Consider the following 26,383-nt stretch of genomic DNA (forward strand, 5'->3'; position numbering starts at 1 on the left):
AAAATGGTCTTGTGTTTACTATCATACAGGTGGTTTGTCATTGAAGTTCATTTTTAGAGTTGTAATGGTTCGTGTTTCAGTGTCTGTGTGGACAGCATCTCAAGATATCAGAGAATAGTGAACAATGGAAGGAGCTCATTGTGTTCTAGTGAGGATTCAGTCAGTAAGTCAGTGTCCACTTATATGTGGTCATGGTGTCTTGTGTCTGAACCATCATACAGGTGGTTTGTTGGATGTGGATCTGCTGCTCATGTGGATCCTCCCACAGTCTTTCATTAGCAGCTGTAACCACAGAGACTCTGATCCAACAGGAATCCTCAGAATCCATCTGATATGAAGCTGTGGTTTGAATACCACTTCCCTCCTCTTTGAAGAGTAGTCACATATGTGTGTTCAGGTTTTTGTACAGCCTCTTGTACACTTTGGATCACTGTGTTTCTAGAGCACAGTAGTAGAGAGCTGTGTCTGTCAGGGTCAGTCTCCTTATGGTCAGTTCAGCTGAGTTTCTACTTGTTTGAGATTCATATCGTTCATCAGGAATATATTGGTCCGTGATACCTTTTGCTCCTTTCCGGAGAATAAACTGAGGAGCCTGAAGGTCAGAATGTTTGTACCAATACAGGTAAACATAGTCTGATGTTGTCTCATAGTCACATCTGAGTGAGACAGATTCTCCTTCTCTTTTACTCACTTCATCTTCTTCAGGAGAGATTGTGTCTCCAGCTGTTAGTCCTGGAAAAAGTAGAGAAGATGAAGCTGTTAGACTAACATTGTTCATGAGGCTGAGAGGAGAAGACAGTGGAACATGTAGACTGAACTCTAGTTTATATCAATCTTTAGAAAATATTAAAAACATGTTGTTCTTTCTATCTTACCAGAGAACAGAGCAGCAAGAATAATCCACAGCCAATGTTCCATCTCTACAACAAGCTTTAAATCAACAGGAGAAACTAGCTGATGTTCAACAAGTTCCAGTAACATCTTAGCTCCTCCCTGAATCTCTCCGTCTCCTCTTAGATCTGTATCTTCACTCCTCTCAGTTACTCTTCCTCCTGGTTAACAGACTCGTAGCAGCATTTTGTACTTTCTGGAGGTGCAAACTTTTTCTTTTTCTGATGTTTACTTAATAACAGGAGTTACAAAAAGGTAGCTATCAATGGGGCATGGTCAGGCACAGCTCACAAATCTTTATTGATCCTCCGCCCTGTGGGCCCACCACTTACCACGGTAGGCATTGGGGTCAGGTGCAATGTGAGCTGGGCGGCAGGCGAGGACCAAGGCCCTCTGACCACTGTCATCACAGACTAGCTCCAGGGACATAGAATGTCACCTCTCTGGTAGGAAAGGAACTGCAGCTTGTAAAGGAGATGGAGCGCTACAAACTTAATATAGTTGGGCTCACCTCCATACATAGCACTGGTTCCGCAACCAAACTCCTGGAGAGGGTCTTGACTCGGGCCAACTCGGGGATTTTGAGGAATGGACTGCCACATCTTGAGCCAAGTGGTGCATTGTTGTTGGACTTCTGTGCTAGTCTTGGATTGTCTGTAAGAAACACCATGTTCGAACAGTCGGGCGATCCATGAGTGCCCATGGTAGCAGAACATCCTCGGCCAAAGTTCTGTGATCGACTTTGTGGTCCTTTCATCAGATCTGTGGCCCTATGTCTTGGAAACTTGGGTGAAGAGAGGAGCAGAGCTGTCAATGATCACCACCTGGTGGTGAGTTAGATCAGATGGTGGGGGAGGCTGTAAACCCAAGCTTGTAGAGTGAATATACCCGTAGTTTCATTTTCTAAAGTTCTACATCAAAATCCTGTCAGTAAAGTGAATCCAGACTGTGTCATCACATACTATTGAAGTTAAACAGAGTGAGACTCCCTCTAGTGGATGTTGTACAGTATTGTGTTGTCTTTGCTCCAAAGGTTTTTGTACAGAGTTTTGGTGTTTCCTGTCACTGTGGGCCTCAGAGCACAGTAGTACACAGCAGAGTCTGACAGAAGAAGCTTCTGGATCTTCAGAGGAACTGATGTCTTGTTGATTGTAGCATCAAATCTGTCTTTCTGGAACTCTGGAGCTTTTTCTACTTTGTCTGAGAAACTTTTCAGCATGTACATTGGGAAATTATTGACTTCTTGTTTGTACCAGAACAAAGTGGGAACTGTGGTTGTTGTCTCAAATGTACAGTCAAGTGTAACTGTCTGTCCTTCAGTAGCGGTGACATCTCCTGTTGACTGGTTCACTCTGTCTTCTCCTTCACACTCTGAGGAAGAAGAGAACATGCAGAAGAAGAGATGAATCAATACAGATGATTGATTAAAGCAGAACCATCAGTAGGGTTAAAGAGTTACCTAGCCAGAGAGTCAGACACATAGACATTTACAATAGTCTGGGTTTCACTGACTGCTGTCTGATGTCAGATTGAACCATAGAACGAGTTCTTTAGAAGCTACTAGATACCAACAGAAGTTATCTTTTGATTTTCTCTATATGAACATTAAAAACACTCACAGCTGAGTTTCTGGTGAAAAGTGTTGAGAGAGGAACATGTTGTTCTTTCTATCTTACCAGAGAACAGAGCAGCAAGAATAATCCACAGCCAATGTTCCATCTCTACAACAAGGTTTAAATCAACAGGAGAAACTAGCTGATGTTCAACATCCAGCCTGAGAATTGTTCTCTTCACAGCAGCACTTATTATTCACTGAATGGTTGAACACAGTGCAGAAGTAGTGCACCGCCTACTTGATGATGTCACCCTCTAGTGGAGGTAAAAAGTTCAGTACAACAGAGTGGAACAAAAGCTTCCAGCAGCTTGTCAGCTTGTGTTTTTGTACAGAGTTTTGGTGTTTCCTGTCACTGTGGGCCTCACAGCACAGTAGTACACAGCAGAGTCTGACACTGCAGCAGAGGAGATCTGCAGATCCACACGATGCTTTTTTTCTGACAGTTCAGTAAAGAACCTTGTGTCTGATTTCAAAGATTCTGTTTTTTTTGTAATGTTAAGCCCTGAGATGAACATGATGAACTCTGGTGGTTTTCCTGGATGTTGTCGATACCAGAAGAAATAATCATTGCCATCAGCTTGTTTGGAGTAATTGTAGGACAGAGTAACAGTTGTGTCTTCTAAACTGTTCTCTTCTTTCTTGACTGGAGTGAGTTCTTCACAGCTGACACCTAAAGGAAGAGATAACTCTGTTATACCATTTTACAAAACTCATTTACTAAAACATTCAGGAAATAATGGAATGAAACATTTCCTTAATGCAGAATCTAACAAACCTTTTAGAATCAGTAGAAACATCAGTGATGACAGCATGTTGAATGAAGGTAATGTTGATGGTTTGTGTGTTGAACTCTGTTGACTATAGAAGTTCCTCTCTCTTCTATAGTTCAGGAACATCTTAGCTCCTCCCTGAATCTCACACAGCACTTCACATGTAACAAACCAGCTTCAATAATTACTGGATTTTATTGGACTCTTGTTGGGATTCGGCAGGAACGTGTTTGGTTATCAGCAAGTATAAAACTAAATGATTGACCTTAATAAAATTATACTTCATTCTTCATTAACTCAAATATACTTTTGCTATTAAAATAGTTTCAGATTCAGGCTGTTGAGAACATAAGTGAGTGTGACAGAGAATTGACCAACAATGTTTATCCTTTGCTCTTTTAGATCTCGGTCTGTTTTGTCTTTAGTGCTTAATTTCTCTTGTTTTTATCACCTCTACAAAGAATCCAGACTGTGTCATCACATACTGTTGAAGTTAAACAGAGTGAGACTCCCTCTAGTGGATGTCAGTCTAGTGGTCTAGTGGTCTGTAAAATGGTCTTGTGTTTACTATCATACAGGTAGTTTGTCATTGAAGTTCATTTTTAGAGTTGTAATGGTTCGTGTTTCAGTGTCTGTGTGGACAGCATCTCAATATATCAGAGAATAGTGAACAATGGAAGGAGCTCATTGTGTTCTAGTGAGGATTCAGTCAGTAAGTCAGTGTCCACTTATATGTGGTCATGGTGTCTTGTGTCTGAACCATCATACAGGTGGTTTGTTGGATGTGGATCTGCTGCTCATGTGGATCCTCCCACAGTCTTTCATTAGCAGCTGTAACCACAGAGACTCTGATCCAACAGGAATCCTCAGAATCCATCTGATATGAAGCTGTGGTTTGAATACCACTTCCCTCCTCTTTGAAGAGTAGTCACATATGTGTGTTCAGGTTTTTGTACAGCCTCTTGTACACTTTGGATCACTGTGTTTCTAGAGCACAGTAGTAGAGAGCTGTGTCTGTCAGGGTCAGTCTCCTTATGGTCAGTTCAGCTGAGTTTCTACTTGTTTGAGATTCATATCGTTCATCAGGAATATATTGGTCCGTGATACCTTTTGCTCCTTTCCGGAGAATAAACTGAGGAGCCTGAAGGTCAGAATGTTTGTACCAATACAGGTAAACATTGTCTGATGTTGTCTCATAGTAACATCTGAGTGAGACAGATTCTCCTTCTCTTTTACTCACTTCATCTTTTTCAGGAGAGATTGTGTCTCCAGCTGTTAGTCCTGGAAAAAGTAGAGAAGATGAAGCTGTTAGACTAACATTGTTCATGAGGCTGAGAGGAGAAGACAGTGGAACATGTAGACTGAACTCTAGTTTATATCAATCTTTAGAAAATATTAAAAACATGTTGTTCTTTCTATCTTACCAGAGAACAGAGCAGCAAGAATAATCCACAGCCAATGTTTCATCTCTACAACAAGCTTTAAATCAACAGGAGAAACTAGCTGATGTTCAACAAGTTCCAGTAACATCTTAGCTCCTCCCTGAATCTCTCCATCTCCTCTTAGATCTGTATCTTCACTCCTCTCAGTTACTCTTCCTCCTGGTTAACAGACTCGTAGCAGCATTTTGTACTTTCTGGAGGTGCAAACTTTTTCTTTTTCAGATGTTTACTTAATAACAGGAGTTACAAAAAGGTAGCTATCAATGGGGCATGGTCGGGCACAGCTCACAAATCTTTATTGATCCTCCGCCCTGTGGGCCCACCACTTACCATGGTAGGCATTGGGGTCAGGTGCAATGTGAGCTGGGCGGCAGGCGAGGACCAAGGCCCTCTGACCACTGTCATCACAGACTAGCTCCAGGGACATAGAATGTCACCTCTCTGGTAGGAAAGGAACTGCAGCTTGTAAAGGAGATGGAGCGCTACAAACTTAATATAGTTGGGCTCACCTCCATGCATAGCACTGGTTCCGCAACCAAACTCCTGGAGAGGGTCTTGACTCGGGCCAACTCGGGGATTTTGAGGAATGGACTGCCACATTTTGAGCCAAGTGGTGCATTGTTTTTGGACTTCTGTGCTAGTCTTGGATTGTCTGTAAGAAACACCATGTTCGAACAGTCGGGCGATCCATGAGTGCCCATGGTAGCAGAACATCCTCGGCCAAAGTTCTGTGATCGACTTTGTGGTCCTTTCATCAGATCTGTGGCCCTATGTCTTGGAAACTTGGGTGAAGAGAGGAGCAGAGCTGTCAATGATCACCACCTGGTGGTGAGTTAGATCAGATGGTGGGGGAGGCTGTAAACCCAAGCTTGTAGAGTGAATATACCCGTAGTTTCATTTCTAAAGTTCTACATCAAAATCCTGTCAGAAAAGTGAATCCAGACTGTGTCATCACATACTATTGAAGTTAAACAGAGTGAGACTCTCTCTAGTGGATGTTGTACAGTATTGTGTTGTCTTTGCTCCAAAGGTTTTTGTACAGAGTTTTGGTGTTTCCTGTCACTGTGGGCTGCAGAGCACAGTAGTACACAGCAGAGTCTGACAGAAGAAGCTTCTGGATCTTCAGAGGAACTGATCTTGAGGTGGAATTCAGTGTCGATGAAAATTTCTCCTCGTCCTCTGTTTTCCCCGAGCCAACCTTAAAGCGGCTCAGGATGAATTTGGGGCTGTTGTTTCCATCCTGTTTGTACCAGAAGAGATAATCATTTGATGAAGAGCTGATGTATTGACAGCCAAGTGTTACTGCCTCTCCTTCAGTAGCCGTCACATCTCCTTTTGGCTGCAGCACGTTGTCTGTTTGTGCTCTGCATTCTGAGAAACAGAAACAAACAGTATCAGTGTGTTAAAGAATCATCTCAGTGTTGGATCGATATCAAGGACACGAAGTTGTGTTCATACCAAGGCTCACAGCAGCCAGCAGCACTGAGATGAACAGAGGCGTCATGTGTGCAGTGCTGAGTATCTGAGAACTCCAGCAGGTATAAAGAAGGCAGTGATCTCTCTGTTGAGTCTTCATCAACACGAGGTTGGTGGATTAGAAGGAGGAACCTGATCACAGTGACGGGGCTCATTTACAGCCCTGTGTTATTCCTCTACTGATGACTTTACTCCTTTATACCAGAACTAATGGATATTCATATTTCTGATCAGAAAGATTGAAAGTCAACAAACATTTGAACAACATGTAACTTTTTATGCTCTTTTCAGAACGTTTGTTCTCTTCAATGTAAACAGACACTTTAGTATGTTTTTGTCTCCTGCGTTGGTGAAAGAATCAAATCTTAACCTGGTAAAAGATTTTAGCCGTTAAAATGTGATTCTGAGTTTATTTTATTTCCTTTCTACAGATATACATTACTATTTATCTTAGAGTTGTAATGGTTCGTGTTTCAGTGTCTGTGTGGACAGCATCTCAAAATATCAGAGAATAGTGAACAATGGAAGGAGCTCATCAGAATCACAACCGTTTATTTTGTGTTGCACATACAAGGAATGTTACATGTTGGATAGTGCATAACATTAAACAATCAACACAGTGCAAAAAATAGAAACATATTCAAATTTACAATAAAATATCAAATAAAGTGTACAGACAAAAATATAACAGTACTTTAAACAAGTATAATTTAAGTGTAATGTAAAAGTGTCAAGTGTATTTAAATATGAAGGGATGTTCAGTGGAGTGTCTGGTAATAAATTGTCCTGGGGATGACAGAGTCAGTGGGGTCCTGGTCTTTATTGATGAACCCAACTGCAGATGGTAAGAAACTGTTCGTGTGGCGTGAGGTCTTGGTCCTGATGGAGGTCTTGGTCCTGATGGAGGCCTTGGTCCTGATGGAGGTCTTGGTCCTGATGGAGGCCGTGGTCCTGATGGAGGCCTTGGTCCTGATGGAGGTCTTGGTCCTGATGGAGGTCTTGGTCCTGATGGAGGCCTTGGTCCTGATGGAGGTCTTGGTCCTGATGGAGGTCTTGGTCCTGATGGAGGCCTTGGTCCTGATAGAGGTCTTGGTCCTGATGGAGGCCTTGCTCCTGATGGACCGCGAGGTCGAGTCTACAGTCGTGTAATGTCTAGAGTGACTGTAGACATTTACGCGTCCTGATTGGTCAGTTTGACTGTGGACTACCAATTAGATCGGAGCAACCGACTGCAGACCACCAATCACAAGTGGACCTGCAAATCTTGACTACATCACGTTAGAGTTGCGAATCTACCCACAGCATTGACCTTGCAGTAATTCTGGTAAGACTGAAATATTGTTGTCTTTATAATTATTTATAAAACCACTGTTTATACTGCCCAATTGTCTTTTGGTTGTTTGGAAAAATTCGGACATAGTGTTAACGTTAGCTAGCTAACTAACTAACTTCATCCGTCGTCAAGAGCGCCTCCTTAACCTGCATGCCACCAAACAACCCTCCACTGTAACGAAACCACCTCCATCTTATCTGCTGACCTCCCTCCAGCACCACACCAGCCGGCAGTCCTCCCTCCACCACTCTACCCTCTGATGGAGTATGTGCCCACACCCAGCACGGCAGGGACTAAAGTATTGAAGAGAAGGACGGACATAATCAAGCCACTCTCCCGGCCTCAACCACCACTGCCACTTGTGCTACCGCAGTTAGAAACACCTCTGCCACCTCTACCATCAGCAGACCTGTGCCCTCTCTCTCTGCATCCACAGCAACCGCTGAGCCTGCTGGCCCCTCCACACGGCCATACTGCCTGCTCCTCCTACTACATCAGTCCCTACTACTCTGCCCACAATGTCTGCTCCTCATGAGTTAAGCCCACCGTCCTGGGCCAGAGCTACGCAGTACAAGCGAAAGAGTCTGGAACAGCCCTCTGCAGTAGGAGTGAAGGTGTCACAGTGCAGAATCTCCCTGTCTGTACATGCTGTGGCCAACCCACCCAGGGACATAAAAAGTACAACAGAAAGGCTTTCTGCCCTGTAAAGATGATGTCAACATCAAAAAGTCTGGACAACACAGTGTACGACAGCTACGAACACTTCACTTTTGTTGTGGACAAGGTGGAGCGATGAGCTGTAGACACCCTGTATATATGTGTACATACTCATGCATTGTAAATAGTTGAGATCTTCATGTACGTACTCGTGCACATTGTAAATAGTTTAGATCTTCATGTACGTACTCGTGCACATTGTAAATAGTTTAGATCTTCATGTACGTACTCGTGCACATTGTAAATAGTTTAGATCTTCCTGTACGTACTCGTGCACATTGTAAATAGTTTAGATCAGGGGTCGCCAACCTTTTTGAAACGGAGAGCTACTTCAAGGGTACTGAGTAGTATGAAGGGCTACTTGTTTGATACAAACTTCCTGAATAACAAAGTTGCACAGATCACCTTTTAATAATAATAATATATATGAAGAGACTGATCACATGTCATGTTAATTATTACTCACAATAATTATTAATAATGATTGTGTATTTTGTTCAAAATCGCACCTGTTATATTTTTGTACAAATTATCACTTCTAAAGAATTTTAGGAAATCATTAACTGTCATATCTTCACATCATGACTCGTTTGTACTAACCACTACCTTCGTAACATTTTTGAACAAATCACGAACTCTGTCCCATGTTTATACAAATGATCAGTTATGTAAGATAAAAAAATCATCTATTACATGTGATCAGAACATTTTTCTGGTGTGAAATATTTTACTCAAATATACTTTTGCTATTAAAATAGTTTCAGATTTAGGCTGTTGAGAACATAAGTGAGTGTGACAGAGAATTGACCAACAATGTTTATTATTTGCTCTTTTAGATCTCGGTCTGTTTTGTCTTTAGTGCTTCATTTTCTCTTGTTTTTATCACCTCTGCAAAGAATCCAGACTGTGTCATCACATACTATTGAAGTTAAACAGAGTGAGACTCCCTCTAGTGGATGTTGTACAGTATTGTGTTGTCTTTGCTCCAAAGGTTTTTGTACAGAGTTTTGGTGTTTCCTGTCACTGTGGGCCTCACAGCACAGTAGTACACAGCAGAGTCTGTCACTGCAGCAGAGGAGATCTCCAGATGAAACTCTTTTGATGTTTTGTCATGTGTAAAAGACAACCCTGCTATTTTTTCTGAATGTTCCATGATGTGAAGCTGTGGAGATGAACTGGACTTCTGCTGATACCAGGAGAGGTTTTGTACAGATCCTGAATAGTTGCAGGAGAGAGTCACATTGTCTCCTTCCAAAGCCACCATTACATCTTTAAACGGTTTCACTAAATCCTCAGAGGACCCTGAAAAGAACAAAGATATATTTCACCATTCGTGTTTCTTAAAACTGAGTTCAAAGGTAGAAAAAGGTTCCTGAATTATGAAATGAATCATGAATCATGTCCAAGATCTTTTGTTGAAGTTGACTTACCAGTTTGAAACATGAACATCATCAACCAAACTAAACAGAGCTGCATTATCTTCACTTGTTCTGAATGAACAATAGAGAGAACACAGCAGCTCTTCAGTTCCAACATGAAACCTCAGCTCCTCCTCCTACTGTGGTCTGTTTACATTCAGAATGATGGAACTTTTAGACATGACAGTGATGCTGCACCCATCATCATCATAATCATCATCATCTTCATCCAAGAAGGTCGCCTGAAGGAGGAATCTGCAGAGAAACAACTTTCTAGAGATTCTAACTGAACGGATGGAACCGTGTGATTGAAGCACGACTCCTCCTGACAACATGTTAGTGATTGAACCTGAATGGTTAAGTCTGTAAAATGGTCTTGTGTTTACTATCATACAGGTGGTTTGTCATTGAAGTTCATTTTTAGAGTTGTAATGGTTCGTGTTTCAGTGTCTGTGTGGACAGCATCTCAAGATATCAGAGAATAGTGAACAATGGAAGGAGCTCATTGTGTTCTAGTGAGGATTCAGTCAGTAAGTCAGTGTCCACTTATATGTGGTCATGGTGTCTTGTGTCTGAACCATCATACAGGTGGTTTGTTGGATGTGGATCTGCTGCTCATGTGGATCCTCCCACAGTCTTTCATTAGCAGCTGTAACCACAGAGACTCTGATCCAACAGGAATCCTCAGAATCCATCTGATATGAAGCTGTGGTTTGAATACCACTTCCCTCCTCTTTAAAGAGTAGTCACATATGTGTGTTCAGGTTTTTGTACAGCCTCTTGTACACTTTGGATCACTGTGTTTCTAGAGCACAGTAGTAGAGAGCTGTGTCTGTCAGGGTCAGTCTCCTTATGGTCAGTTCAGCTGAGTTTCTACTTGTTTGAGATTCATATCGTTCATCAGGAATATATTGGTCCGTGATACCTTTTGCTCCTTTCCGGAGAATAAACTGAGGAGCCTGAAGGTCAGAATGTTTGTACCAATACAGGTAAACATAGTCTGATGTTGTCTCATAGTAACATCTGAGTGAGACAGATTCTCCTTCTCTTTTACTCACTTCATCTTCTTCAGGAGAGATTGTGTCTCCAGCTGTTAGTCCTGGAAAAAGTAGAGAAGATGAAGCTGTTAGACTAACATTGTTCATGAGGCTGAGAGGAGAAGACGACAGTGGAACATGTAGACTGAACTCTAGTTTATATCAATCTTTAGAAAATATTAAAAACATGTTCTTTCTATCTTACCAGAGAACAGAGCAGCAAGAATAATCCACAGCCAATGTTCCATCTCTACAACAAGGTTTAAATCAACAGGAGAAACTAGCTGATGTTCAACAAGTTCCAGTAACATCTTAGCTCCTCCCTGAATCTCTCCGTCTCCTCTTAGATCTGTATCTTCACTCCTCTCAGTTACTCTTCCTCCTGGTTAACAGACTCGTAGCAGCATTTTGTTATTTCTGGAGGTGCAAACTTTTTCTTTTTCTGATGTTTACTTAATAACAGGAGTTACAAAAAGGTAGCTATCAATGGGGCATGGTCAGGCACAGCTCACACATCTTCATTGATCCTCCGCCCTGTGGGCCCACCACTTACCACGGTAGGCATTGGGGTCAGGTGCAATGTGAGCTGGGCGGCAAGCGAGGACCAAGGCCCTCTGACCACTGTCATCACAGACTAGCTCCAGGGACATAGAATGTCACCTCTCTGGTAGGAAAGGAACTGCAGCTTGTAAAGGAGATGGAGCGCTACAAACTTAATATAGTTGGGCTCACCTCCATGCATAGCACTGGTTCCGCAACCAAACTCCTGGAGAGGGTCTTGACTCGGGCCGACTCGGGGATTTTGAGGAATGGACTGCCACATCTTGAGCCAAGTGGTGCATTGTTGTTGGACTTCTGTGCTAGTCTTGGATTGTCTGTAAGAAACACCATGTTCGAACAGTCGGGCGATCCATGAGTGCCCATGGTAGCAGAACATCCTCGGTCAAAGTTCTGTGATCGACTTTGTGGTCCTTTCATCAGATCTGTGGCCCTATGTCTTGGAAACTTGGGTGAAGAGAGGAGCAGAGCTGTCAATGATCACCACCTGGTGGTGAGTTAGATCAGATGGTGGGGGAGGCTGTAAACCCAAGCTTGTAGAGTGAATATACCCGTAGTTTCATTTCTAAAGTTCTACATCAAAATCCTGTCAGTAAAGTGAATCCAGACTGTCATCACATACTATTGAAGTTAAACAGAGTGAGACTCCCTCTAGTGGATGTTGTACAGTATTGTGTTGTCTTTGCTCCAAAGGTTTTTGTACAGAGTTTTGGTGTTTCCTGTCACTGTGGGCTTCAGAGCACAGTAGTACACAGCAGAGTCTGACAGAAGAAGCTTCTGGATCTTCAGAGGAACTGATGTCTTGTTGCTTGTAGCATCAAATCTGTCTTTCTGGAACTCTGGAGCTTTTTCTACTTTGTCTGAGAAACTTTTCAGCATGTACTTTGGGAAATGATTGACTTCTTGTTTGTACCAGAACAAATAGTGAACTGTGTCAGTTGTCTCAAATGTACAGTCAAGTGTAACTGTCTGTCCTTCAGTAGCGGTGACATCTCCTGTTGACTGGATCACTCTGTCTTCTCCTTTACACTCTGAGAAAGAAGAGAACATGCAGAAGAAGAGATGAATCAATACAGATGATTGATTAAAGCAGAACCATCAGTAGGGTTAAAGAGTTACCTAGCCAGAGAGTCAGACACATAGACATTTACAATAGTCTGGGTTTCACTGACTGCTGTCTGATGTCAGATTGAACCATAGAACGAGTTCTTTAGAAGCTACTAGATACCAACAGAAGTTATCTTTTGATTTTCTCTATATGAACATTAAAAACACTCACAGCTGAGTTTCTGGTGAAAAGTGTTGAGAGAGGAACATGTTGTTCTTTCTATCTTACCAGAGAACAGAGCAGCAAGAATAATCCACAGCCAATGTTCCATCTCTACAACAAGGTTTAAATCAACAGGAGAAACTAGCTGATGTTCAACATCCAGCCTGAGAATTGTTCTCTTCACAGCAGCACTTATTATTCACTGAATGGTTGAACACAGTGCAGAAGTAGTGCACCGCCTACTTGATGATGTCACCCTCTAGTGGAGGTAAAAAGTTCAGTACAACAGAGTGGAACAAAAGCTTCCAGCAGCTTGTCAGTGTGTCAGCTTGTGTTTTTGTACAGAGTTTTGGTGTTTCCTGTCACTGTGGGCCTCACAGCACAGTAGTACACAGCAGAGTCTGTCACTGCAGCAGAGGAGATCTGCAGATCCATTCTGGTTTTATCATCACTCACTTTAACAGACAGTCCAGAGTTTGTTGCATTTTGTGTTCCCAAGTGAAAGATGATGAACTCTGGTGGTTTTCCTGGATATTGTCGATACCAGAATAAATAATCACTAGATGAAAGTTTGGAGTACTTGTAGGACAGAGTAACAGTTGTGTCTTCTAAACTGTTCTCTTCTTTCTTGACTGGAGTGAGTTCTTCACAGCTGACACCTAAAGGAAGAGATAACTCTGTTATACCATTTTACAAAACTCATTTACTAAAACATTCAGTAAATAATGGAATGAAACATTTCCTTAATGCAGAATCTAACAAACCTTTTAGAATAAGTAGAAACATCAGTGATGACAGCATGTTGAATGAAGGTAATGTTGATGGTTTGTGTTGAACTCTGTTGACTATAGAAGTTTCTCTCTTCTACAGTTCAGGAACATCTTAGCTCCTCCCTGAATCTCACACAGCACTTCACATGAAACAAACCAGCTTCAATAATTACTGGATTTTATTGGACTCTTGTTGGGATTCGGCAGGAGCGTGTTTGGTTATCAGCAAGTATAAAACTAAATAATTGACCTTAATAAAATTAAGAATTTTAACAAATGTTAACGGGGCACCACCCTGAGATCAGGGACCAAAAACAAAACCATAAATGAAGTCTCATAATTAGTGTTCACTCACAATGTCAATAGTCAAAATACTATTCTACATTCAGAGTGAACAGTGAAGGTTTGAATATGAGCACAGACCACATATCCAGCTACTATCACAATACACAAAGTAATCACAGAAAGCTGCTTGTGGTGAAGCCTGACCGGAGTGGCTTCTGAAGTAGTAGGAGGCAGACACGAGAGACTTTGTTCCGATATCAAAAAGGTGTTTTATTTATAAAAGTGCCCTGCTGCACGTGTAACCAAACATACATACAAAACAAACGTTTAACTTAGCTTAACTGAATAAAACTCAACTCATCTTAAAGTAACATAATCACGTGCACACAGCTACACACTGATCTTCCTTTCCCCCGTTCAATCAAAGTCATCTCCTTATATAGAGCCTCCTATCAGCAGGATATAGTACCTACCATGAGTGCAGGTGACACCAATTACTGACTCACTAGTTAACAGACAAAACCTATAACTTACAGCACCCCTTTAGATAGCCAACAATTGTATATGGTTTACACTTTGCTATACACTAATAACAATGTAAAACAGATCATAGCCAACCTACAAATCTACCTGTACATACTCTACTTCCCCCCCATACTTGGTCTGAACCAATGACATCACAGACGACATCATCCAGTGTATAAATAGCGGAAATGGTTGAGTGCCTCCCCTTTAGCCTCTGGAACACATGGTGGGTATGGTAAACAAACAATTGATAAGCATGGTCAGATTTATAGATGAATGTAATATGGGACAAATGGTGTGTTCTCACCCACTTTGTCACACTGCTCTTTAAAGTGAAACAGAGTATATTGATTTCCAATAACATTAATCAAGTAAAATATTATCTAAAATGAACAACTGCTGTACAATTACAAGGCTACTATCTAACATCAACAGACAATTTTTGGTAAGAGTGTGTGTGTGTGTGTGTGTGTGGGGGGGGGGGGGGGGGGGTGAAGAAACTGTCTAAATAGCGGGTGTAGTCTCGTACGTGACTGCGCGATGCTACAAATTGGTGGCGTGTGGGTGTGTTTGCGGGTTAGTCAAACAAAACGGTAAAGAGTAAAAAGGAAAACTCAAAACAAGGTAGATCCTCACCGCCGCAGTAAAATACAGGAACTTTTTTTCTATCACACAGAAACCCGACTGGCAAACTCAGATTCGGCCAGCCACGGTTCTGATCTTTTAACTGATAGTTACAGTTCCTAACCTCACTTGCGGTGACTGATTTACACACAACACTATTACAGTAGCTTGGAATACAACAGTAATTTCTCCAGAGCACTAACGGAAGTCGGCGATTCGTAAACATATACCACACGTTAACAATACAGTAAACTTAAACAAAACAAAACAAGGTAATAAACACACGATGACCTATTCTCTGCCCAGACACAAGCCTCTTACTGTGAGATGACTTCGTAGCGGTCGATGTGATTGTTCGAGTTTCTTGGTTAAACTCGGGATCCGGTGCTTCAAGCTGCGCGGCGATAACTTCGCCGTATATCAGCGGGGATTACTCTGAAGTTAAAAGAATTCTCGTCCTCAAGACCGGCAAATGTCGACTTGATTGAAAAGACAATCTGTCCTTCTCTTCCTCTGAAGAATGCATTTTCTTCCTTCTGCAGGCAAGTTGTCCGCTTCTCTTTTTCAGGAGGTCTATTGTTCGTCCAGTGAATGTAGAACTATTTCTAGGTTTTCTTAAAAGCAACAAAGTCGTTTGTGCCTCCTTTCATCCAAATCGAGTCGGACGGGATGGCACAGAGCTGGAGGTAAAGCAGAGTTTTACAGTCTCAGGGACAGCAGGGCTGCAGCATAGGGAGCCCCCTGTGGTGCCTGTGGCCATCGTCCAATGAGACCCCAGTGTTGAGTTTGGACCAAAAATCACTGCCAGGTGAGATTTAACGTCTCGTGGGGTTTGGTGTGATCTTAACTCAAATCAGGCTGTTGACTACCCTGTAGGCCCAACTCCCTTTGTTCCAACCACATGGTGAAGTCCCAACACTCTTTCATCAAATATCATCAGCAACACAATGTGTTTCAACATAATTTGATCCAAAGACAACATGTAAATATAAAATGAGAGGACCTATGATTGAACCCTGTGGAACACCACAAGATTTCACACCCTGACAGAACAGAGAAACTGCTTTTATAAAGAAAATAACAAAATCAATCAAACCCTGATTCTGTGATGACAACCAGTTCATTGAGTACTTTAATGAAATTGTGTCATTTGTCAAAAGTGGATTTGAAAATAACATTAAATATATTGACACACTATTACATATTACATATTATTCATATTGCATATGATCAGAACATTTTTCTGTCGTGAAATATTTTACTCAAATATACTTTTGCTATTAAAATAGTTTCAGATTTAGGCTGTTGAGAACATAAGTGAGTGTGACAGAGAATTGACCAACAATGTTTATCCTTTGCTCTTTTAGATCTCGGTCTGTTTTGTCTTTAGTGCTTCATTTCTCTTGTTTTCATCACCTCTACAAAGAGTCCAGACTGTGTCATCACATACTATTGAAGTTAAACAGAGTGAGACTCCCTCTAGTGGATGTTGTACAGTATTGTGTTGTCTTTGCTCCAAAGGTTTTTGTACAGAGTTTTGGTGTTTCCTGTCACTGTGGGCTGCAGAGCACAGTAGTACACAGCAGAGTCTGACAGAAGAAGCTTCTGGATCTTCAGAGGAACTGATCTTGAGGTGGAATTCAGTGTCGATGAAAATTTCTCCTCGTCCTCTGTTTTCCCCGAGCCAACCTTAAAGCGGCTCAGGATGAATTTGGGGCTGTTGTTTCCATCCTGTTTGTACCAGAAGAGATAATCATTTGATGAAGTGCTGATGTATTGACAGCCAAGTGTTACTGCCTCTCCTTCAGTAGCCGTCACATCTCCTTTTGGCTGCAGCACGTTGTCTGTTTGTGCTCTGCATTCTGAGAAACAGAAACAAACAGTATCAGTGTGTTAAAGAATCATCTCAGTGTTGGATCGATATCAAGGACACGAAGTTGTGTTCATACCAAGGCTCACAGCAGCCAGCAGCACTGAGATGAACAGAGGCGTCATGTGTGCAGTGCTGAGTATCTGAGAACTCCAGCAGGTATAAAGAAGGCAGTGATCTCTCTGTTGAGTCTTCATCAACACGAGGTTGGTGGATTAGAAGGAGGAACCTGATCACAGTGACGGGGCTCATTTACAGCCCTGTGTTATTCCTCTACTGATGACTTTACTCCTTTATACCAGAACTAATGGATATTCATATTTCTGATCAGAAAGATTGAAAGTCAACAAACATTTGAACAACATGTAACTTTTTATGCTCTTTTCAGAACATTTGTTCTCTTCAATGTAAACAGACACTTTAGTATGTTTTTGTCTCCTGCGTTGGTGAAAGAATCAAATCTTAACCTGGTAAAAGATTTTAGCCGTTAAAATGTGATTCTGAGTTTATTTTATTTCCTTTCTACAGATATACATTACTATTTATCTTAGAGTTGTAATGGTTCGTGTTTCAGTGTCTGTGTGGACAGCATCTCAAGATATCAGAGAATAGTGAACAATGGAAGGAGCTCATCAGAATCACAACCGTTTATTTTGTGTTGCACATACAAGGAATGTTACATGTTGGATAGTGCATAACATTAAACAATCAACACAGTGCAAAAAATAGAAACATATTCAAATTTACAATAAAATATCAAATAAAGTGTACAGACAAAAATATAACAGTACTTTAAACAAGTATAATTTAAGTGTAATGTAAAAGTGTCAAGTGTATTTAAATATGAAGGGATGTTCAGTGGAGTGACTGGTAATAAATTGTCCTGGGGATGACAGAGTCAGTGGGGTCCTGGTCTTTATTGATGAACCCAACTGCAGATGGTAAGAAACTGTTCGTGTGGCGTGAGGTCTTGGTCCTGATGGAGGTCTTGGTCCTGATGGAGGCCTTGGTCCTGATGGAGGCCGTGGTCCTGATGGAGGCCTTGGTCCTGATGGAGGTCTTGGTCCTGATGGAGGTCTTGGTCCTGATGGAGGCCGTGGTCCTGATGGAGGCCTTGCTCCTGATGGATCGCGAGGTCCAGTCTACAGTCGTGCAATGTCTAGAGTGACTGTAGACATTTACGCGTCCTGATTGGTCAGTTTGACTGTGGACTACCAATTAGATCGGAGCAACCGACTGCAGACCACCAATCACAAGTGGACCTGCAAATCTTGACTACATCACGTTAGAGTTGCGAATCTACCCACAGCATTGACCTTGCAGTAATTCTGGTAAGACTGAAATATTGTTGTCTTTATAATTATTTATAAAACCACTGTTTATACTGCCCAATTGTCTTTTGGTTGTTTGGAAAAATTCGGACATAGTGTTAACGTTAGCTAGCTAACTAACTAACTTCATCCGTCGTCAAGAGCGCCTCCTTAACCTGCATGCCACCAAACAGCCCTCCACTGTAACGAAACCACCTCCATCTTATCTGCTGACCTCCCTCCAGCACCACACCAGCCGGCAGTCCTCCCTCCACCACTCTACTCTCTGATGGAGTATGTGCCCACACCCAGCACGGCAGGGACTAAAGTATTGAAGGGAAGGACGGACATAATCAAGCCACTCTCCCGGCCTCAACCACCACTGCCACTTGTGCTACCGGTTAGAAACACCTCTGCCACCTCTACCATCAGCAGACCTGTACCCTCTCTCTCTGCATCCACAGCAACCGCTGAGCCTGCTGGCCCCTCCACACGGCCATACTGCCTGCTCCTCCTACTACATCAGTCCCTACTACTCTGCCCACAATGTCTGCTCCTCATGAGTTAAGCCCACCGTCCTGGGCCAGAGCTACGCAGTACAAGCGAAAGAGTCTGGAACAGCCCTCTGCAGTAGGAGTGAAGGTGTCACAGTGCAGAATCTCCCTGTCTGTACATGCTGTGGCCAACCCACCCAGGGACATAAAAAGTACAACAGAAAGGCTTTCTGCCCTGTAAAGATGATGTCAACATCAAAAGGTCTGGACAACACAGTGTACGACAGCTACGAACACTTCACTTTTGTTGTGGACAAGGTGGAGCGATGAGCTGTAGACACCCTGTATATATGTGTACATACTCATGCATTGTAAATAGTTTAGATCTTCATGTACGTACTCGTGCACATTGTAAATAGTTTAGATCAGGGGTCGCCAACCTTTTTGAAACGGAGAGCTACTTCAAGGGTACTGAGTAGTATGAAGGGCTACTTGTTTGATACAAACTTCCTGAATAACAAAGTTGCACAGATCACCTTTTAATAATAATAATATATATGAAGAGACTGATCACATGTCATGTTAACTATTCCTCACAATAATTATTAACAATGATTGTGTATTTTGTTCAAAATCGCACCTGTTATATTTTTGTACAAATTATCACTTCTAAAGAATTTTAGGAAATCATTAACTGTCATATCTTCACATCATGACTCGTTTGTACTAACCACTACCTTCGTAACATTTTTGAACAAATCACGAACTCTGTCCCATGTTTATACAAATGATCAGTTATGTAAGATAAAAAAATCAAAATAGTTTCAGATTTAGGCTGTTGAGAACATAAGTGAGTGTGACAGAGAATTGACCAACAATGTTTATTATTTGCTCTTTTAGATCTCGGTCTGTTTTGTCTTTAGTGCTTCATTTCTCTTGTTTTTATCACCTCTACAAAGAGTCCAGACTGTGTCATCACATACTATTGAAGTTAAACAGAGTGAGACTCCCTCTAGTGGATGTTGTACAGTATTGTGTTGTCTTTGCTCCAAAGGTTTTTGTACAGAGTTTTGGTGTTTCCTGTCACTGTGGGCCTCAGAGCACAGTAGTACACAGCAGAGTCTGTCACTGCAGCAGAGGAGATCTGCAGATGGACTTGATTTCTCTCCTCATTCAGTTTAGCAGTCAGTCGAGGGTTTGGAGGTTTTGCTTCCACCACTGAAGGCGGGTTAGTATCAGTGATCAGGAGAAGGAACTGAGGAGCTGATCCAGGATCCTGTCGATACCACTGGAGATTATCAGCTTTAACTGAATAGCTACAGGACAGAGTAACACTAAAGCCCTCTGATGAAAACACTTCAGCACTGCTGGCAGTAATATCATCTTCCAAGGTGTTACCTAGTGAGGAAGACCACATGTTATATTTAGAGATCTGTTCCAAAGTCAGAGATCCTTCATTTGAAAACCATCACTCTATGAGAATGTGTTAGTGAAAACAAATGATGCTGTTAACTGTGTATGAATCAGTTATTAGTGATGAAGTGATGACATCTAGATTTGTGTCCTTAAAATGTTAACTTCTGAAGTTACATTTCAGGTTCTGTTGTCAAAAACATACGTACCTACGAGGGTTGAAAAGAACAGAACTGCAGCAAGTTTTTCCATGTTCACAGAGGTGGAATGTTGTAACTGAGTGTTCAGTATGAACAAGTTTTGTGAGTTGTGTTTAGTCTGATGTTCACAGCTGGAATCAAAGAGTTCTCTGCCATGAAGCCACCTCTGCAGTCAGTAGGAGGAGACTCATGTCAAGTTACTGTCATTTCTATAGTCCTTCATGACAACTGTGTCTCAGGAGTGAAAAGAATCCAGACTGTGTCATCACATACTATTGAAGTTAAACAGAGTGAGACTCCCTCTAGTGGATGTTGTACAGTATTGTGTTGTCTTTGCTCCAAAGGTTTTTGTACAGAGTTTTGGTGTTTCCTGTCACTGTGGGCTGCAGAGCACAGTAGTACACAGCAGAGTCTGACACTGCAGCAGAGGAGATCTCCAGATCAACACGTTTCTCTTCTTTGTTAATGTGAGCTGAGAAATCAGAAGCAGTTGGATGAATCAATCCTCCCTCTGTGATGTAGAGCAGGAACTCTGGTCTGGATCTCTGGTATTGTTGGTACCACTGGATACTGGAGATAGCACCCTCATATTTACAGGTCAGCTTGATGCTTCTGCCCTCTGCAACATGTTCTTCAGTACTTTCTGGTGTTATGCTGTTCATGGAACCCAGGGCTGCAAAATGAGTGTTATTCATGTCAGTTAGTCTGCAAGAGATTGTAACATGGAGAGACTCAACACAGGTTCTTGACTTTCTTTTCCTAATCTCAAGAGTTACCTTCCACAGCTCAACTTCTATCTGGTTAATGCAGCAGGTTACTCTCTGATCTAACACTCACCTATAACGTGAAAGAAAGGTAAGAAGAAGTAAAGCAACATGTCTTTGGAGTTATTAAAGCCAAACAGACAGCAGATGAGCAAAGTTCTTCCACTGCAGTAGAATGAAACAACTAAACAGTCTCTCTGCTGCACAGCCCTTCTGCTCAACATCAAGCTGATTGTGATTTTAGTTCCTCGAACATTTCTGCTCTGGAGACAGAACTGTTCTCATTGGTTGAGTTAAATGTCAGTGGGCGTGGCCAGAGAATCAGCTTTAGCTGATTTTGAACCTTCAATGCTGCTCCTTCACGTTGAAAGGGGCCAGCTGAGGTGGTTCATCATCTGATCAGGATCCTCCTGGATGTGTCCCTTTAGATGGTTTCTGGTAGGAGACATCGGGGTAGACCTAGAACTCACTGGAGAGATTATATATCTCGTGCAGCCTGAGAACACCTCTGGGTTCCTCAGGTTGATCTGAAAATGTTGCTTTTTTAGAGGGATGTCTGGAATAATCTGCTAAACCTGCTGCCCCCTCGACCCGGCCCTGGATAAGATGAAGATAATAGATGGAGCATTGAAGTCACTGAAATGATTCATCCAGAACACCTTTGTTTCTTAACAACTGATGATCTATATACTGTAATGGTGGGCCGTGAGGGCCTGCACAGCCTTCTCTGCCTGCCTAAACAGAATCACAAAGATAGCTATTATATAATTTAATATTGTTCTTAAATACACTACATGTATTATAATTTATAAACATATGTTTCCCATTATCTTATGTTCTCATTGCACAGCTACTGTGTTCCTCAGTTGCTCTGCTTCCAGTGCAGCTTGTTTTAAGTAGAGCTTTTATCCAATCAGATCTCACCTCTGTGTCTCTAGGTAAGAACAGAGACAGAGGCCTGCAGACTCACAAGTGAATCCATGTGCACTTTAAGTGAATGGGGACGATGTTGTTAATTGTCATAGTGTTCAACCAATCAGATCTTTAGTTTGACATGTTGGGCGTATTCTTTGACGTGTCAGAGCCTGCTAGCTGGCCTACAAATACGTCAGCAATAACGTGCGGTGTGATTGGTCAGTGGGCTAGCGTGACTGTTGTAAAGCAGAAGCTAGCTAGCAGAACTTAGCAGTAGTGGTGAGAGTTCAAGGTGAAAGATATGTAAGAAGTTATGACATTGACATGACATATTTAGCGTTTTGCTTGTGTAACCCACCTGTGAGGTAAGTGCTCACTGGACCAGTATCTAGATTCGTAAGGAGAGGTAATGAACAATAATACGACACCACAATGAGTACACAGAACACAGTTAGGTTTAGAGCAAGATGATTGTAATAACATACATTTAGTAGAACAACTTTAGTATTGCCGGCATTCAACCTTTTTCTGTTTGAAATGTCTTTTAAACTGGGTGCACCCTAAATAAAATGAAATGTTTCTCCTCCCAAAGGAAAAAGAATGTTCTGTTCAATTGTTCTCTGAGGCCTCTCCACTCAGTCCTACCACACTGATAGCAGGGCAGGTGAAGAATTTCAAGGGTCCTTGATCCAGTTGTTCACATGGGTGGCCTCCATCCCCCTAGTCAGGGAGAAAATCCAATCCAGGATTCAGGGGCATCCAAAAACCTAGCCTGTATAACATAACAGGCTTTTATAGCATATATAATCTATTCAACTCTTCTAACTGTTCAGTTTTAGCTTTTCAATATCAAACATACAATACAACCGTTTAATGCTGAACCCATGAATGTAGGATTCACAGTTCAAACAGAAAGTCCTCACTACATTTGAATAATGTTAGTAAGATAATGTGAACATAAATGTCCCTGTCACAATACTGACACCTCGTGCTTACTGCGCAGCGCAGCACCGTGATGTACAACATGAGGCTAGTTCCATAGCATATGAAACTCAGTAATATAATGCCTCTCTCTGTTCACACAATGTAATTAACACCAAACATACTCATATTACACACAAATACTCTCATTCCCTTCTATCGTTAGAGCAATATCAAATTAAAATAACTTTGTGCTACAACTCAGTGGCTAAAGCACCACGATGGCTAGGCTAAGTCAGAGCTAGTAGCATATGGCTAATGGCCGTAAGCGGCAAGTGCTTAGATAATTCGTAACTCACGAGAAAAGAAGAATAAAACGAGGGTCCAGTGTTCTCAGGGTCTTTCAATATCTGACTGAACTATGACTTATTCAATTAGTTTAAACATAAAACACAAGTAACGTGTCGTATGTATTTCCAGTGTCTCTGACGTTTTCTCCGTACTTCGCTTGCCGTCAGGTCAGACTGCGTCTCTCTAGTCTGAGCGAAGGAGGCGGGACTTGCGCCGTTTTGCACCTATGGCAATCACTGATTCAGTCTTGAACCAATAACTTTGGCCGTTGTCAACGTTTCTTCCAATAGAACACTTACACTGTAAAATTAGACCTCTGAGCTCAAACGAAATAATAAATTAAATACCGAATAAAATAAAGGGGGATAAAATAAAAGATGTGGTCATTTTCCAATTAACATAATGATCAGTGAATGGAGATAACCCTAAATATTATAGTAACTACTTTCCAATGGGTTACACTTGGTGCAGCTTTGTTTGTTTAACACTCAATGGCTGAATGAGGAGGAGAAACGGATTTGGGAGTAACTGGCAACGCCTTTCTGGAGAAGGACATTTCAGAATAAGCTGGACATCTAAGAAAGGGTCGGCCAACCCCACAGCTAGTAGTGATGTGTCGGTCGCGAACAAAACGGCTCTGAGAGCCGGCTCTTTGACGTGAACGACGGGAGCCGGCTCCTGATTGGGAGCCGCTTTGTTTTTTGTTTTTTTGTTTCTCTCTCTCAATCTCTCTCTCTCTCTCTCTCTCTCTCAAGCCGCATTTGATTGGTCAATATGTGTGGCGTCGTCTCTGTACCTGCGCTGAGCAGAGGGGGGAGGGGCGGGAGTTACACACACAGCACACAGCAAACACACGAACAGGAGGGAGGGAGACGAGTCACGAGAGAGAAAGAGAGCAACGGACTGGAAAGGTAAAAAAAAAAAAAGTTGAGAAAATGAGTGTCAACAGGAAATGCAGCAAAATCTGGACACATTTCAATTACATTGACCAAACTAAGGCAGAATGTAGAGTCTGCAAGACTAAAATCTCATATCGAGCTGGCTCCACAAACAACCTGCACAGGCACATGAGAACTGTTCATCCATCAGTGCAATTGGAAGAAAAAAGACAAGCAAGTGAACCTGATATTAATGAAGGTGCCAGTATGTCTACTGCAACTGTTGCTGCAACTGCAGTGTCTACAGCATCGTCCAGTACACCACCACAACCACCTAAAAGTACAACCCAGAGCTCTATGAGCCAATTTTTGCAAAAGTCTATGACCGCAGCAAGACAGAAGACAATTGATGAAGAACTGGCCAAAATGATTGCATGTGATTTCCAACCATTTTCAGTTGTGGATGACAAAGGATTCAGAAGGTTCATTCATGCACTCAATCCAATATATACAATTCCAAGTAGGAAAACACTCTCCCAAGGAATCATCCCAGGCCTGTATGACAGAGGCCTGGGATGTATGTTGTTTCACTTTAAATTTGTTACGTATTAAAAAGCTAAAAGTTTAAAATAGTTAAAAGTTAGTTAAGTTCATTTGTAAATAGTTAAACGTTTGTTTTTGCACTTTCTAATTATTATTTTTTTTATCACTCTGTAGAGTGTATAAATAAAAGTGTATTTATATAATAAACATTTGATATAGTGCATGTTTTTTTTACATTAGTAATTCATATTGCGCATCATTTTACATTATTGTTGGTAATAAATTAATTTAAGCACCAAAAAATCTGAAGAGCCATTTGGGAGCCGAAAGAGCCGGCTCTTTTTAGTGGTTCTCTAAAAAGAGCCGGAATTCCCATCACTAACAGCTAGCAGCCCTGACCCAGCCAGGGAAAGGATTTGTATGAACGGTATTTCTGGCTGACAGCGTCGGAGAAGCGTTGCACATGTTATGGCTAAGAATGCGTTTCATTTTAACTGAGCGTCTTGGTGTTTGGAGCTGTTTGGAGCTACGCTACGCTAACCTGAGTTGGGTAAGGCAGCAACACGGCATGAAAGAATGGCAGGACACTTACAAGCTACGTGCTTTTGAAAACTTTTGGAGATACCCGAGTGGATCTACGTTCGCAGGGAAACGAACACGAACACGTTCGCAGGGAAACGAACACGTTCGCAGGGAAACGAAGCTCCATAACGAAAAAGTTGCCCAGGCATGGTTCACCATCTTTCGGGTCCTATCGCGCGCGTTCATAAGAAGAATAGGGAAATACTGGCATGTTGGGCGGTGACAATCCCAATATCTGCTGCCTCTGTTGAGCAGATATTTTCAGCCCTCAAACGCATCAAAACATATTCCAGAAATACAGCTGGAGAGGCTCGACTGTCTTCACTGGCGTCCATGAATCCAGAAGGACTTCTTACTGGAACTAAAACACTGTGGGATTAAACTCTTTGTTAACAAAGAAAGGAGGATGGACTTTGTCTTTAAATAGAACAGCATTTGGTAAGTGAAGTGCTTTTTGTGTTTTTACATCTGCAGTAGCGTTACTACTGTGTTCATGTGTCTATGGTGTTGTTTTTATGATCTGGTTAATATTGTTCCCTCTGATGTGAATAATATTTAAATGGCTCGTGCTCTTCAGTGTGCGGTGTTTTAGCGCCGTAGTTTTGCTGGATTGATTTGCCGCTTTCTTGTAAATAAATGTGACTGGTTCTTGTGAGTTTGTTCTTGTCATTGTGTTAATTACATTAATTTGACTATATGCATTTTGTCCGTTAATGACGAAGCATCCCGTCATGCGCGTATTCATGTATCTGCACTCTGCAGTTAGTGTATTTGTAGGTGTTGAGCTTCATGTAACATTTTATTTCACTTGTCAAATGTTGCAGTGTTATGTGAATATGAGGTTTTTACACGAAACAAATAATAACCGTAGCTGTGGCGTCATAATGAGGTTATGAGGAGGAGGTTCAACTGTAGTAGGACAGCACTGAAGGCCCAGGTATAAAACACACGGCCCGCCACTGATGCACTGTAATGTTCCATCATGAATTTTGTCAACACTGAATCATTTTATTTTACCGTAGGTTAAGTGATTATTGTTATGGTCTGGCTCTTGAACCACAACAAAACGTAACGAAAACTCAGGCACGGTGCTAAATAAAGAAACCACCTTTTTTAGAAAAAGGTCGGGACAGTTCAAAGTGCACAACAGGAGAGCATTCTCGCAGCATCCCAGACGGTGTAACTGCTCCCTCTAAACACTCCGTGTAGCACACCAGGTGTCAGGGAAAAGAAGCCAGCCCCTCCTCCGGATGGGGCGGGTCTGATAGGGCGAAGGCGTTGGCCAGCTGCCTCCAATCTTCCTGATGGCCCTGGGCCGTCACATTGTGTATTAGCATAATTTATTGCATATGAATAATGAATGAGAAACAGTCAATTTACACGAAAGCACATTATATGTCAATAAAAGTAA

The sequence above is a fragment of the Anarhichas minor genome, unplaced genomic scaffold (assembly GCF_050575085.1).
Source record: "Anarhichas minor isolate MPS153535 unplaced genomic scaffold, ASM5057508v1 ptg000059l, whole genome shotgun sequence".
Lineage (NCBI taxonomy): Eukaryota > Metazoa > Chordata > Actinopteri > Perciformes > Anarhichadidae > Anarhichas > Anarhichas minor.